Here is a 15,103-nt window from a genome sequence, read left to right on the forward strand (position 1 = left end):
CCAAGTGCAGCACCTTTCAGTAGATGTTCCAACAGAAGACCAGAGCGCCTAGAAGAGGGAGACCCACACCAGCCAAGCAAGTTGGAAAACCATCTCGCCAAGGATGATGTGAGAGCTCCAGAAGACGAACACTTCGGCATCCCAGCGGAACTACCCTCTCACCCCGGACAGGAAGGTACAGCACTGGGGGCCATTTTGGTGTTTGAACGTCTCCCCCAACCCCTGCTGGTGCCCACACCCCTGGTTCCAGCATCTGTCCAAGGCGAGCCCCTTTGTCAGGCCAGGTGTCTCAGAGGGCTGCTGTGGATTTGCTCATGGCCCATCAGCCTGGATGGTGGAGAGCATTTGAGTTTGGATGGAGGCCAGTTCCATTTTGAGCCCTCCCTCTAGAGAACCGGTACCACCCACATTGGAGAGGGGACACCAGGCAGCCACCGAAGGGCCAGCCTCTGGATGGGGGTTGCAAAGAGAGAGGGCAGCCAATGAGAAGCTTATGCAGAGGTGGTGGTGGGTGCTTCGGCTGTGGGGCTTCAGTCATCCACCTTTCTCCTCACCGTCCTCACCTCTGCCCCGGGCAGTCACCACACTGGCGTTTATACCTTGACCAGAGGGAAGCCAGGTGTGTGGATGGTTTTCCAGGCATGATGGTGGCTGGCTATCCCAGCAGCTCCTTGTTGCATTCTGAGGCAGCCTCCCTGACCTGCCCACCCCACCTCTTCTCCCTCTTCCCACCTGCACTGTGCCCACCCCAAAGCCTGTTCTTATGCCACATGTTTCCTGTGTTTGTGCACCTCTGGGCCACCCCTTCTCTATACTGACATTTGACTTGGCCATCAAATCCCTCGAAATTCCTCAGTGAACACCAACTGTACTCCTCCAGTTGGAAACTCACAATTTTCCGTTCCCAAAATATATGGCAAGCTTATAGAGGTGTAGGTATAACAGTCCTTAGACGTTTTATCATGACTTAGAGTGCATTGTGTGTGTGTCCTGCTCACTAGAATGACCTCTTTTGAGGAGCAGCAACCATGCATGATCTTTGCCTCCCCAGACACCAGCACAGACCCATCAATGAAGCTGGTTCTCAGCAAATACTTGTAAACAACTCACTCCACTGGGGCCTGGAAGTGCGATGGATCCTGGACCAAGCTGCTGGTGCCTCGTTTGCCAAATTCAGGCTGTTCTTTCTTAGAACAAACCAGAAGACCGGAAGGAGGAATGGAATACCAGCATCCAGGACAAGTGTGTCCTTCCCATGATGCTTTACGGTTAGCCCAGATCAGGGCTAGTAACAGGTGAGATCGCACAAGACTTTATGAAAAAGTAACATGAGTCTCTATAATATTATATGTCAACCGTAAGTGAAAAATCTTTTTAATTAAAAAATAACATGAGTCTCAATCAGCAACAGGTGAGCAGGGAACCCCACTCCCTCCTCCACCTTGAGACCTGACAAAATGCTCTTTTCCAAGACGCTCCACCCCTCTCCTGAGAGGGAAAACTTCTACTCACTCTTGAAGACCCATTTCAGACACCAGCTCCTCCGGGAAGCCACCCCCAACTTGCTCCGAAAGAGTTTATTATTTTTTGCTCTGAGTTCCCACAAATACCTTGCCTCTGTTACAGTGTTTAGCAGTTATTAAAATGATCTCCTTATTTATTTGTGTTTTTCCACTATGCCAGACATATGGCAGTTACTTCTGGGAACAATGGTTTAAGAAGAGACAGACTAGAGAACATCCAGAAGAGAGCAGCTGGGGTGAGGAAGGCCTGGAAACCATGCCCCATGAGGTGACCATATGCTGCAGTCAGCCCAGGACATTCCTGGTGTACGCTTGTTGACTCAGTGTAATTATTAATAACACCCACTCTCACTCTCAACAGCATCCTGGTCTCGTCCAGAAAATATGTAGTCACCCTATTATGAGGAATAAGTAAAGAAACCAAAGGTGTTTAAAATCCACAAGAGCCTCGGGGAAGCCCCTATCTTCAGCTATCTAAACGGCCACATTCAGGGCGTGGCCAGTGTATTGTGTGTGGCCTCGAGGGAACCTGGGACTGTGGGTGAGGATGATGTAATGACAGCCTTCCTCTCCATCTGTGTTGTTTACGGTTGAACACCCAAGACTTGGCACCGTTCCTAGAATATATTAATCCCTTGATAAATATTTCTGAAAGAGAGGGAAGAGTAGAAGAGGGAGAGAAGGCGGAGAGGGAAATGTCCAGCCATAAAGCTTACTGCATGGCAGGCTGTGGGCTCCCATCAGTGGGAGTGCCCATCAGAGGCCAAGAGGCCCCTTGCTGGGGAGGCATAGAGGTGTTATGGGCTAAACTGTGCTTCCCAAAGATACGTTGAAGTCCTAACCTTCAGTGCCTCAATGTGGCCTTCCTTGGAAATAGGGTCATGGCAGATAAAGTTAGTTAAGATGAGGTCATACTGGAGTAGGGTGAGCCCCGAATCCAATATGGCTGGTGGCCTTATAAGAAGACAGCTATGTGAAGTCAGAGACACATCGGGAGATAACATGTGACAGTGAAGGCTGAGATTGGAGTTATGTAGCTACAAGTCCAGGAATCCCAAAGGTTGCCAGAAAACCACCAGAAACTAAAAGAGGCATGGGAGGAGTCTTCCCTAGAGCTTTCAGAGGGAGCACGGCCCTGGCGACATCTTGACTTCAGGCTCCCAGCCTCCAGAGCTGTTGTTTGAAGCTACCAAGTTCATGGTACTTGGTTATGGCGGGCCCGGGCAACTGAGGCAGCAGGAATTATGCCTTGGGTGGGAAGATGAGTGTGATGATCCCCGAGGTCTTGCTCAGGGTGGATTAGCTGGACTCCCACCTCTGAGTCCAGCTAGCAGTGATGGGTTTGCCTGATGCCCGGCCCCACTGTGTCCATCTTGCTATGAACAGGTGGCCTGCATCTGGGTGCAGAGCACAGGCTACTCTGGGCTAACTGTAACACCAGTGTCCTGACAGTTCCTCTCTCTGTGCAGCTGGCCACGGGCTCAGGGCTCTTTGAGTCCAAGAATGTCAGAGCTTGAAGAAGTTCACAAGGACAGTGAAGTCCACCCCTCACTGGCCACTCAGATTCCAGGCCCCGCAAGGACACCTGGGCCCTCTCCCCTTCTCTCAGCACGCGCTCCAAGTTTATTTCCACCGAGGTGTTTGCATTTGACTTCCCTCCACCTTGAAGCCATGTCCCCGCCCGCATCCCTCACTTCCCTCTGGACACCACTCTGAGGCACCTGTGCCCCTAGCCTCACATCTAAAACAGCACCCTTCCACTCTCTGTTTCTTTGCCCTGCCCTTTTGTTCTTCACAGCACTTATCAGTAACAAAAATCATGTATACAAGAGTCCCCCCACCTTAGCTGTGGTTTTGCTTTCCACGGTTTCAGTTACCCATGGCCAACCTCAGTCCAAAAACATTAAATGGAAAATTCCAGAAAAAAACAATTCATACGTTTAAATTGTGTGCACGCTGAGTATCTGAGTGATGAAATCTCATGCAATTGGACTCCTCACTTAGTGGCTGTCTTGGTTGTCAGATCGATCGTGGTACAAGCACTGTACCACAGTGCTTGTGTGCAAGTTGCCCTTATTTTACTTAGCAATGGCCCCAAAGTGCAGGAGTAGAGATGCTGGCAATCCGGATATGCCAAGGAGAAGGCATAACGTGCTTCCTTTAAGTGAAAAAGTGAATACAGTACAAGATATTTTGAAAGACAGAGACCACATTCATGTAACTTTTATTACAGTATATTATTTAAATTGTTCTATTTTATTATTAGTTATTATTGTTAAACTTGTACTGTGCCTGATTTATAGGTTAAACTTTATCATAGGTATGTATGTATAGGAAAACACGAAGTATACATTGCATGCTTGGATGGTTTCAGGTGTCTATTGAGGGTCTTAGAATGTATCCCCTGCAGATAAGGGGGGACACATATGCATCACATGTATATGTGTACTTGTTTCTTGACTGTCTCCCCACTAGAATGTAACAGTCCACTGTTTAGAATATAGTTAGACCTCAGAAAACACTGAATGAATGAATGGATGAGTGGATGGATGAATGAGTGAAGTGGCATTCCAGCTGAGCTAGCCAGATGGAGAGTGTTTCTGGCAGAGGAAAGAGCATTGAAAATGCTCAGCAGTAAGATTGAAACAACCAAGAGAGAAGTTCAACACAGAGTGAGGAAGGATCTTGGAGAGAAGAGCAGGACTCGGACGAGCCACGCTAAGCTTCGTCCTCAGCCTGGCCCAGTGCATCTTAAATGAATGCCTTGGACTGCTTTCTATTTCCTGCATCTTCAAGATGACATAAACCCACCTGCACTGATGCTGGGAGAGCAAGAGTTAAAGGGACAAAGATCCTTCTTCTTTGGGCTTATCATCGCATCAGCTCCTGCAAATTATTTTTAGAAGACAGGTAAAAATAAATATATAATGATAATCACACATCTGTATAGGAAATATTTTCCCCTTCAAGAAGGGGAAAAGAGATGTAAGATATATTTCAAATAGCACGGGCCAGCTTCTTTACAGCTGAGATAGCTTTTAATCCTCAGAACAATCTTTTTTTTTTTTCCCCTAGATTTTATTGGGGAACTGGGGGAGGGGAACACTGTTGGGAAATTGGGGAGGGAGACCAGCCAAGTTGTTGTTCTTCAATCTTCGTTATGGAGGGCATCAATCGCCATCTGGCTTCCCATCGGCAGCTCATGGCCTCTAAGCTCAAGGTGCTGTGTTCAATCTTAGTTGCAGGTAGGTGTAGCCACCATCCCATGTGGGAGTCGAACCAACAGCTTTGTTGTTAAGAGCTCACGCTCTATCCACTGAGCCATACAGGCGGCAGCTCAGCTCAAGGTGCTGAGTTCAGTCTTAGTTGAAGGTGGGCATAGCCCACCATTGAACAGGCAGTCTTGTTACACCAGCTGAGCCATCCTGCCACCTGTTGGCAGCTCAGCGACAGCTAAGCTTGGGCGCAGTGTCACTGGTCCATGTGGGAATCGAACCGAAGGCCCTGTTGCTCAGAGCTCGCGCTCTTAAGCCAACTCTTAACCAACTGGGCCACATGATTGGCCCCCAGAACAACCCTTTTGATGCAAGGATTTCTTGCTCCATTTTACAGCTGGCAAAACTGAGGCTTAGGAGGAGCTAAGGAACTTATCCAGGTTCACCCAGCTCATGAACCAGGATTCAAACCCAGTTCTTCTGACTCCAAAGCCTGTTTTCTCTCTACTAGGATACCCTATCCCCTCTGGATTTCTGGTTCAGATGCCATGGAGGTGGGAGACACCTTTGCCCTGGTGCTTGAGGGTGACCATGGGCAAGTCAGGATCCTTTTCTGAGTCTCAGTTCCTTTATGTAAAACAGAACTGGTGACGCCAGTCCTGCCAACTTTCCTGGGTGGTCGAATGTCTCTGACGAAGCTTTGTAGATGAAGTGGCTGACTATACATCCAGTTTTTTCCAGGTTTGACATGGAACCATGCCCGAAACAAAGATGGTACTTATTGCCAGAACCTCTCTGTGCTTTGAGATTCCGTGAAGAAGGTGGGTTCCGGGACGCTCCCTTCTGCCCCATCCTATCTTAGCCCTAAAGGAAAATTCCCAAGGAACCCGGTTCATGAGCCCTTCTGCTTCTGTGAGGACGGTAAACACGCCCGCCACCCACAGCTTTCCTGGGGCAGAGAACTAAATGCTCAGGGCCAAGAGGCAGCCCTGTTCCTGGGCATGACTTGTCTGCCAATAGAGATTCTGCTTGGGCTTTGATTGCTGATGGTGGCTGTAGAGTGTTCTAGAGCTCTAGAGTTCACTGAGAGTGCCAGGATCTTCCTGAGAGGCTGATCTGGGTGCCACACTGTGACTTTGTGCCCTGCGGAAGCAGGAACAGGGCTGGCAGAGAGTAACTGCCTCACTCCCACTCCAGTTGTTTGCCCCAGTGACTCAATCATTCCTTCAACATGCATTTATTGAGTTTCTTCACTTTGCTGGACTCCATGATAGAAGGAAAGCCCTTGAATTTTGAAACTGAAGGCCTGTACCAGGGACTTGGTTCCACCACCGACTGGATTAAGTTGTATAATCAAGCTGAGCCTCCGTCTCCCCTTTGAGAGAGCTGGGAACATTTTAACATCCGCGTACATCCTGCAGTCCTTACAAGTATGTAAAGTGATATTTGCACAGTGCCTGGCCCTTAATGGGCAGTGGATGGTGGTCATTAGTATCAACTATCACTACATCGGGCACATAGTAGGTGCTCAATTAAAAAAATCTAAGGAATTACAAATAGGTTCAAAGTGCTCTTTAATGTTCATTTGAATCCCACCCAGAACGGGGTTGGGTTGGGGTGGGGGGAATAGCACATACTTGGTGCTCAGAAATGTGACATCCAAAAATGCCTGTTTTCAGGCCACATTTCTTTTCTTTCCTGCATCTGTCACAGTCTAGATTTACTTTGTAATTGTGGCCAGCTTTTTGGGAGATGGGTCTGTGGGGGAGAGATCGCCTCAGATAAAAAAGATAGCACACCAAACAAGTGGCCCCATCCAGCAATTACATCATCTGGCACAGCAGCCTAAGTGAGGAGGAATTTCCCTTGTACCTGACAATAACATTTTTTCAGAATAAAATATGTCGAGGTTGAGAAGTTTATCTTGGCAGAGCATTGCGCCATTAACTCAAGATTAAATGCATCCTGTCCAAATTCTTTTGCTACTTGTAATAGGCCTCAGGCTTGCAGCTTCCAGATACTAATTCTATGGATGCTTCCAGAAAGGAAGCTAATTGTTCTGTGCATTAGGAATGTCCAAAGTGGGGCTGTGGTGGTTGTCCCACACACTGCCCAGAACCCCCATCAAGACCAAAGCACTCATGCTGCCAGCTGCCAGCAGTGTCACCAACTGGTGGCTCCCAGCTGAGCCCCTCTCTGGATACTACCATTGACTGAAGTCATGGTACTCAGAGTTAGGGCCTCCTCCCATAGGGCAGCACCATCTAATGACTGGTTGATGAGGGGGTACAAGAGACAAGCCCCCTGCTTCAATTTACAATAACTCTGAAGAGTTATTGTAACACCCCCGCTCCAGATTGCCCCGTGAGATAAACTGGGGCTCTTGTTACTAAGATATCAGAAGTCGACAACTTCTGGCCCATCACACCCCCTTCACTGCCCCAGGGGGGTTGGTGCAGAGGGCATCCCCCAATAAACTTACCGCACTTACCTCTCCAGCTCAGAGATGATGGTGCCAGGAATGGTTGGAAGAAGCACACTCACTGGGGAGTTTGGAGTTAGATCACTCACCAGCCAGCTGTCCACGAGGGCCCCATTATTTGCTGTGGCTGGAGCCCTGGTTGCCCCAGGCAATTGGTAAAAGTTCCAGGGTGAACTTGGATGGAATATCTATGGAGAGGAGCCCACGAGGGGTGCATGATCTCATGTGTTTGAGCGGTTGGCGGGAGGGAGGACAATGGAGTTGGATGGCTGTTGTTGAGAACTATTGAGGCATACGAAAACGACAACGGAAGTCTGAGGGTGACTGATCAACAGGGTCAAGTGTGAAAGCCAGAACGCCTCTTCGGTGACACAGAAAGAGACAATCATCTCCTACAACCTGAAGGCAGAAAAGGCTGGGTATCACGTCCAGGACTTAATTTCAAGGGTAGCGACAGAGGTCCAGAAATGGTTGGATGCTATGCGAAGGTCAGGGACTTTGGGCAAAGGGTCTTGAAACTACAGCACCATTCAACTCCTTCGTCCGCCCTGTCCTGCTGACTTCACTCCTCACAGGTGCCCCCAAGAACATTCTGCAATCATTTTCCTGTACCCCAATCTCAGTTTCAGAGTCGGCTTCCCAGGGAAGCCCACACCAGACAGCCGGCCATGTCACTAAGCAGTGTTCTGATCCCTGTTGATGGGGCTCAGTGTGATATAGGAGAGAGAACATGAGTTTGGGGTTGGAGAATATTTTTCACTTTCATCTCAAGGTCTATGCACTTACTCTTCTCTATACCTGAAATGCTTTTCTCCTAAACCTTTCCACAGCTTGTCATTCAGCGTTTAACTCAAATATTGCTTCCTCAAAGATTTTCCCTGACCACTTACTCTAAGGTAGCTCACACCCACCCTTGCTCGGTTACTGTCTATCGCATCGCCCTGTTTTAATTGGCTTCATGGTCCTAAAACTGCACAGTTTGTTTGTTTGTTTGCTTTACTTTCCAGATCTCCCACTAGAGTGTATGTTCTATGAAGGCCTAGGCCCAATATCTTGTGGCCTGCCTGGGTGCCATATAGATGACGTGTATTTTGGGAAGAAAAAAAAATAATAAAGAAAAGCTACAAAGAAGAAAGGAGGCAAGGAAGAAGGGAGAAGCCCTGGGTTCAGATTCTGACTTTGGTGAAGATGGAAATGTTCTTTAACCTCTCTTGGCTTTTGATCCCTTTTCTGTCAAAACGGGACATGAAATATTTTTGGAATTCAATGAGATAATATATGCAAAGGACATATTTTTTAGCATTTTCCCCTGGAAACTTCTAGGAAGCTCTCTTTAGAATACAATGCAAGTCTCTCATTTCCCTTCTCACTCACACTGTTCCCCTTTCACCGCTCACTTTTAAAGGAGAGATGCCTGGAGCATGGTCGTTACCACCTGGGAGGCGTTTCTGAGGCTAAGTTGTAGGCACGTGAAGGCAGCCTGACAGCAATGGCAGGGATCTTACATCAACCTTTGATGTGTGTGTCGTTATGGTGGGGGGTTGGGGGGGCAGGTGCTTGAGACGTCTAACCTTTACAGTAGTCAGCAAGCATGGGGCTCGCAGGAAGCTGGCTTCTACCCTGGAATGATCCCGTGGTGATTTCCCAGGGAAGGCTAATTCACTGTAGACCAGGACCATTGCCAGCTGCTCTGACTCCGGGATTTTCCACCTCGGTTTCTACTTTCTTTTCAAAGTCTTTTCCTCTACCTTGTTGTAAATTGTAAACAGGATGGGTTTTGTTCACTTGCATTTATAGACTCATTTATATATTTTTTTATATGAAAGTAATAAATAGACTTGGAAAAACTCTGGATAAGTACAAATAAATGGGGGAGAGTCAAAACCAGTTTTCATCGTTACTGATGTTCTCCTAGGATTCTTTCCATATGTTTTCTTAAATTTAATTTTGTTGCTCGCAGGGGTATTTACAGAGAGTTTAAAGAGTCCGCAGAGTGGCTCTTTGGGCCGGCTGAGTGGCACGTTGGTTAAGAGCTGGCTTGGGATGCCAGCTCTGAGCAGCAGGGCCCCAGTTTGGATTCCACATTAGGGCCAGTGATGCTGCACCCTCTACAGCTAAGATGGTGAACAACAGCTCGACTTGGAGCTGGGCTGCCGTGAGTCACCGGCGATGGCATAGGCTGCAGTGGGGCTGCAGTGGGCTGCCGTAAGCTACCATGAGTGCCTGGCAGCCGGTGTGAGCTGCCAAGAGCCACCATGAGCAGCCGTCCAGTAGCCGGCGACCAATCTGCCTCACCCAGGAAGAGCACAATGATGGTACCAACATGGGCCAGTGAAGCGACGTCCTCCACAACTAGACTGAAGAACAAAAGGACAGCAACTTGTCTGTTCCTTTCCACGTTTCCCCAATGCTGTTCCCCTCCCCCAGTTCCCCAATAAAATAAACAAACAAACAAAAAAAAGAAGTGGCTTTTGGTGACAACCAGCAGCCTGCTGCCTCAGTCTTATCCCTACCCTAATTCCTACTCTCTGGGAATAACTGCTTTCCTTCACCAGGTCTCTAAGATTTACCTCCATCTGTCTACATAATATACATATGTTATTATTTTTCCAGCTTTATTGAGGTATAATCGATATACAACGTTATATAAGTCTAAGGTATGCAATGTGATGATTTGACACACATATACCGGGGTGCCAAAAAAAATGTATACACATTTTAAGAGATGGTCAACGTTGTTCAAGCAGTAGTTCGCCATAATCAGAAGTGTCTGGATGCTGATGGTAACCACTTTGAGTGCCTCTTGTAATTGCAGTGTCAAACGTGACTTGGGGCTGGCCGAGTGGCGCGTTGGTTAAGAGCTGGCTTGGGACGCCAGAGGGCCCCGGTTCGGATCCCACATATGAGGGCCAGTGACACTGCCCTCCACAGCTAAGATGCTGAACAACAGCTCAACCTGGAGCTGGGCTGCCGGGAGTCACCGTGTGACGGCGTAGGCTGTAGCCCCTGCTGCAATGGGTTGCCATGGGCTACCGTGTGTAGCCAGCAGCCAGCGTGAGCGAACAGCAGCTGCCATGAGTGGCCGTCCAGAAGCTGGCGACTGATCTGCCTCGCCCGGGAAAAGCGCAATGATGGTGCCAACTTGGGCCAGTGAAGCAACGTCCTCCACAACTAGACTGAAGAACAAAAGGACGGCAAATCGTCTGTTCCCCTTCCCCCAATTCCTCAATAAAAATCTTTAAAAAAACAAACAAAAACGTGACTTGTATTCATCTTTTGTTATCAGTATATATTAAGTATTACAATTTTAATACACTCTTCCTTTCTTAAAATGTGTATACATTTTTTTGGCACCCTCTGTATATTGCAAAATGATGCTGCAATAAGTTAGTACACCTATGACTTCACATAACACTGAGATTTTTGTCTTTTGACCTCTTGGTATGGGAGTTGACATTTTAGCCCTCTTACACACTCTTTCCCCAGCCGCTCAGCTAACACCAATTCCCACTCCTCTCCCTCCATTTTTCCCAATGCAGTATATGAATTTGGCTAAATAAATAACCTTTACTAACACAATATGCCTATGCAAATACTTTTAGACTAGAGCCACTTTTTGTGCTCCCCTTACATTTCCTGTCTTGTGCAACATTTTTGCATTCTCTGGAACTAATAATTGCCTCATTTTGTTTACTTAGCTTTCTATGTATCTATCTCTAATTCATCCTCAAACTCTCCAATAGAACTGCATTTCCTTTGTATTTTAATTAGTGCATTCAAGCCCACAAAGTAAGCTATGTCTTTCATTTCTTCCTTGGAAACATCCTTCCTGGAGCACCCCACCCTCCTCTCCAAACTAGACTGACAGTTCTCTCCTCCCAGCTGCATCCTAGGTGTTCTCTCCACCACCTTCCCAGGCATTCCCATCGCCTGTCTCATGTGTTGGGTCCCCAAAGTCCATTATACCAGGTCTTTCTATTTTTTTAAGGGCTTCTAGCCCTTTTCATTTTTTTTTTTTTTAAGCTGAGCCATCCTGCTACCTGTTGGCAGCTCAGCGGCTGCTCAGCTCGGGCTGGACTCGAACCGCTGTTGCTCAGAGCTCAAACTCTTGAGCGAGCTCTTAACCAACTGAGCCACTCGGCCGGCCCTTAGCCCTTTTCATTTTTAACAGTTTTAGTGAGGTGTGATTAACAAACAGTAAGCCTCACATGTTAAAAAGTACAATTTAATAAATTTTGACTTGTGTATACAATTACAAAACCATCACCACCATCACAATAGTGAACATATTCATCACCTCCTAAAATTTCCTGTGTCTCTTTGTAATCCTCCTCTTCTGCCCCTCCCCCCATTTTGGGGCAACCACTGATCTGCTTTCTGTCATTATAAACTAGATGGCAATTTTATATAAACAAATTCATGTAGTATGTATACTTGATTTTATCTGGCTTTATTTGCTCAGCGTAATTTTTTTGAGCTCTGTCCACGTTGTCGTCTGTATCAATAGTTTATTACCTTTTTTTATTTTTATTTTTTGCTGAGTAGCATTCCAATATATAGATGTCCCACAATATGTTTATTCATTCTTCTGTTGAGTAAATTTGGGTTGTTTCTATTCTTTCGCTATTAAAAATAAAGCTTCTATGAACATTCATGTAAAAATTGTGGCATGGACAAACGCTTTCATGTCTCTTGGGTAAATAGCTAGGAGAGGGATGACTAGGTCATATAGAGGGTGTGTTTTCTTGTTGTGGTTGTTGTTTTTTAAGAAACTGCCAAACTGCTATCCAAAATGTTTGTGCCATGGTACATTCCCACCAGCTGTGTGTAAGGGTTCCGGTTGTTACACGTTCTCATGTATACTTGGTAGAGTCAGTCTTTTTATTTTAGATGCTTAGTGGTATCTTACTGTGTTTTTAATTTCTTATAGACAACATATAGTTGCATGTTGTTTTGTGATGCACTCTGTCTTTAACTGGTGTACTTTGACCACGAATGGCCAAAGTGACTTTTGATACAGTTGGATTAATATCTACCACATTAGCTACTGTTTTCTATTTGTTGCTCTTGTTCTTTGTTCCTTTTTTTGTCTCCCACTATTTTTCTGCCTTTTTTGTTTGTAACTGAGCATTTTTATATGATTCCATTTTCTCTCTTTTCTTGGCATATCAGTTAAGCATTTTTTTTTTACTATTTTTGTCATTGCCCTAGAGTTTGCAATATACATTTACAACTAGTCTAAGCCTACTTTCAAGTAACTCTACACCACTTCATGGGTTGTGTGAGTGCCTTATAGTAACAAAATAATCCTAATTCCTCCCTCCTATTCCTTGTATAATTGCTGTCATTCATTTCATTTCAACATAAGTGCATATGTGTGTATATATACACATAAACGTGTATAATCAAGTACACTGTTGACATTATTTTGAATAAATGATTATTTGTTAAATCAATTAAAAATAAAAAGGTTGACTTCCGGTAAGATGGTGGAATAGACAGATGCTGTGCCAATTGCCTCCCAGGGTCATGCCAAAATTACAAATAATTTATACAACATTCAAACTCAGAAGTCTCTTGAACACTAGATGAACAGAACCTCTAAATGAAGGACTTAAAAAGGAGGCCATGTCAAGTCTGGTGATCTATCTAATACATTGAAGCAATCAGAGAGCAACTGCCAGAGTGAAGAAACAAAGAAACATGTCCCATGTAAAAGATCAGAAGAAACCTCTAGAAATGGAACTAAATGAAACAAAGATATCCAACCTTTCAGAGACAGAGTTTAGAACACTGATGATAAAAGTGTTTAAGAAACTTAGTGAGGACATAAAGAAGGATAAAGAAATCATAAAAAACAATCACTTAGCACTAAAGAATACAATAACTGAAACGAAGAACACACTCGAAGGAATCATCAGTAGATTAGATGAAGCAGAGGATCAGATCAGCGATTTAGAAGACAAAATAGCAGAAATCACCCAGTTGGAACAACAAAAATAAATAAGAATAAAAAAACAATTAAAATAGTTTAAGAGACCTGTGGGACAACATCAAGTGCAACAACATTTACATCATAGGAATACCAGAAGGAGAAGAGAAGAAGCAAGGGATCGAGAATGTATTTGAAGAAATAATGACTGAAAACTTCCCTACCCTAGTGAAGGAAATTGACATACAAGCCCAGGAAGTACAGAGAGTTTCAAACAAACTGAACCCAAACAGGTCCACACCAAGACACATCTTAGTTAAAATGGCAAAGATTAAAGACAAAGACAGAATCCTAAAAGCAGCAAGAGAAAGACAGCAGGTTACATACAAAGGAACGCCTATAAAACTAACAGGTGACTTTTCTATGCAAACTCTGCAGGCCAGAAGAGAGTGGCAGGAAATATTCAAAGTGATGCAAAATAAAGGTCTACAACCAAGATTGCTCTGCCCAGCACGGCTATCACTTAAAATTGAAGGAGAGATAAAGAGCATCTCAGAAAAGAGTTAGCTTAAGGAAGTCATTACCACCATGCCAGCATTGCAGGAACTGTTAAAAGGGCTTTTTTAAACAGAAGAAAGGGGGAAACAAGCTAACTCAGGAAGACCAGAAATACAAATAACAAAATGGCAATAAATATGCACCTATCAATAATCACTTTAAATGTGAATGGATTAAATGCTCCAATCAAAGACATAGAGTGGCTGAGTTGATAAGAAAACAAGACCCATGCATATGCTGTTTACAAGAGACTCATCTCAGATCAAAAGACACACACACACTGAAAGTAAAGGGATGGAATAAGATATTTCACACAAATGGAAATGAGAAAAAAGCTGGAGTAGCAATACTTATTTCAGACAAAATAGACTTTAAAATGAAGACTACAATAAAAGACAAAGAAGGGCACTACATAATGATAAAGGGATCAATTCAACGAGAGGACATAACCCTAGTAAACATCTATGCACCCAACATAGGAGCTCCTAAATATATGAAACAGATTTTGACAGACATAAAGACAGAGATCAACAGTAACACTATTGTAGTAGGGGACTTCAACACCCGTTGTCACCAATGGACAGATCCTCCAGACAGAAAATCAACATGGAAACAGTGGCCTTAAATGACACTTTAGACCAGCTGGATTTAATTGATATTTTTAGAGCATTTCACCCCAAAGAGACAGAATATACATTCTTCTCAAGTGCACATGGAACATTTTCCAAGATAGACCACATGTTAAGCCACAAAACAATTCTCAATAAATTTAAGAAGACTGAAACCATATCAAGCATCTTCTCTGACCACAATGCTATGAAACTAAAAATCAATTATAAAAAGAAATCTGGAAAGCACACAAATACATGGAGGCTGAATAACATGCTACTAAATAGCGAGTGGGACAAAACTGAGATCAAGGAAGAAATCAAAAGCTACCTCAAGACAAATGACAATGAAAACACAACAACTCAAAATCTATGGGATGCAGCAAAAGCAGTCCTAAGAGGGAAGTTCATAGCAATGCAGGCCTATCTAAAGAAACAAGAACAATCTCAAATCAACAGGCTATCTTTACACCTAAGGGAACTGGAGAAAGAACAGCAAAACAAGCCCAAAGGGAGTACAAGGAAGGAAATAATAAAGCGCAGAACAGAAATAAATGAAATAGAGACCAAAAAAAAAAAGAAAAACAACAAAAGATCAATGAAACCAGGAGCTGTTTTTTTGAAAAGATAAACAAAATTGACAAGCCTTTAGCCAGACTCACCAAGAAAAAGAGAGAGAGGACCCAAATTAATAAAATCAGAAATGAAAGAGAAGTGACAATAGATACCATAGAAATACAGAAAACTGTAAGAAAATACTATGAGCAACTATATGCCAACAAATT

This window comes from Hipposideros armiger, unplaced genomic scaffold, assembly GCF_001890085.2.
Source record: "Hipposideros armiger isolate ML-2016 unplaced genomic scaffold, ASM189008v1 scaffold_0, whole genome shotgun sequence".
In the NCBI taxonomy this organism is placed as follows: Eukaryota; Metazoa; Chordata; class Mammalia; order Chiroptera; family Hipposideridae; genus Hipposideros; species Hipposideros armiger.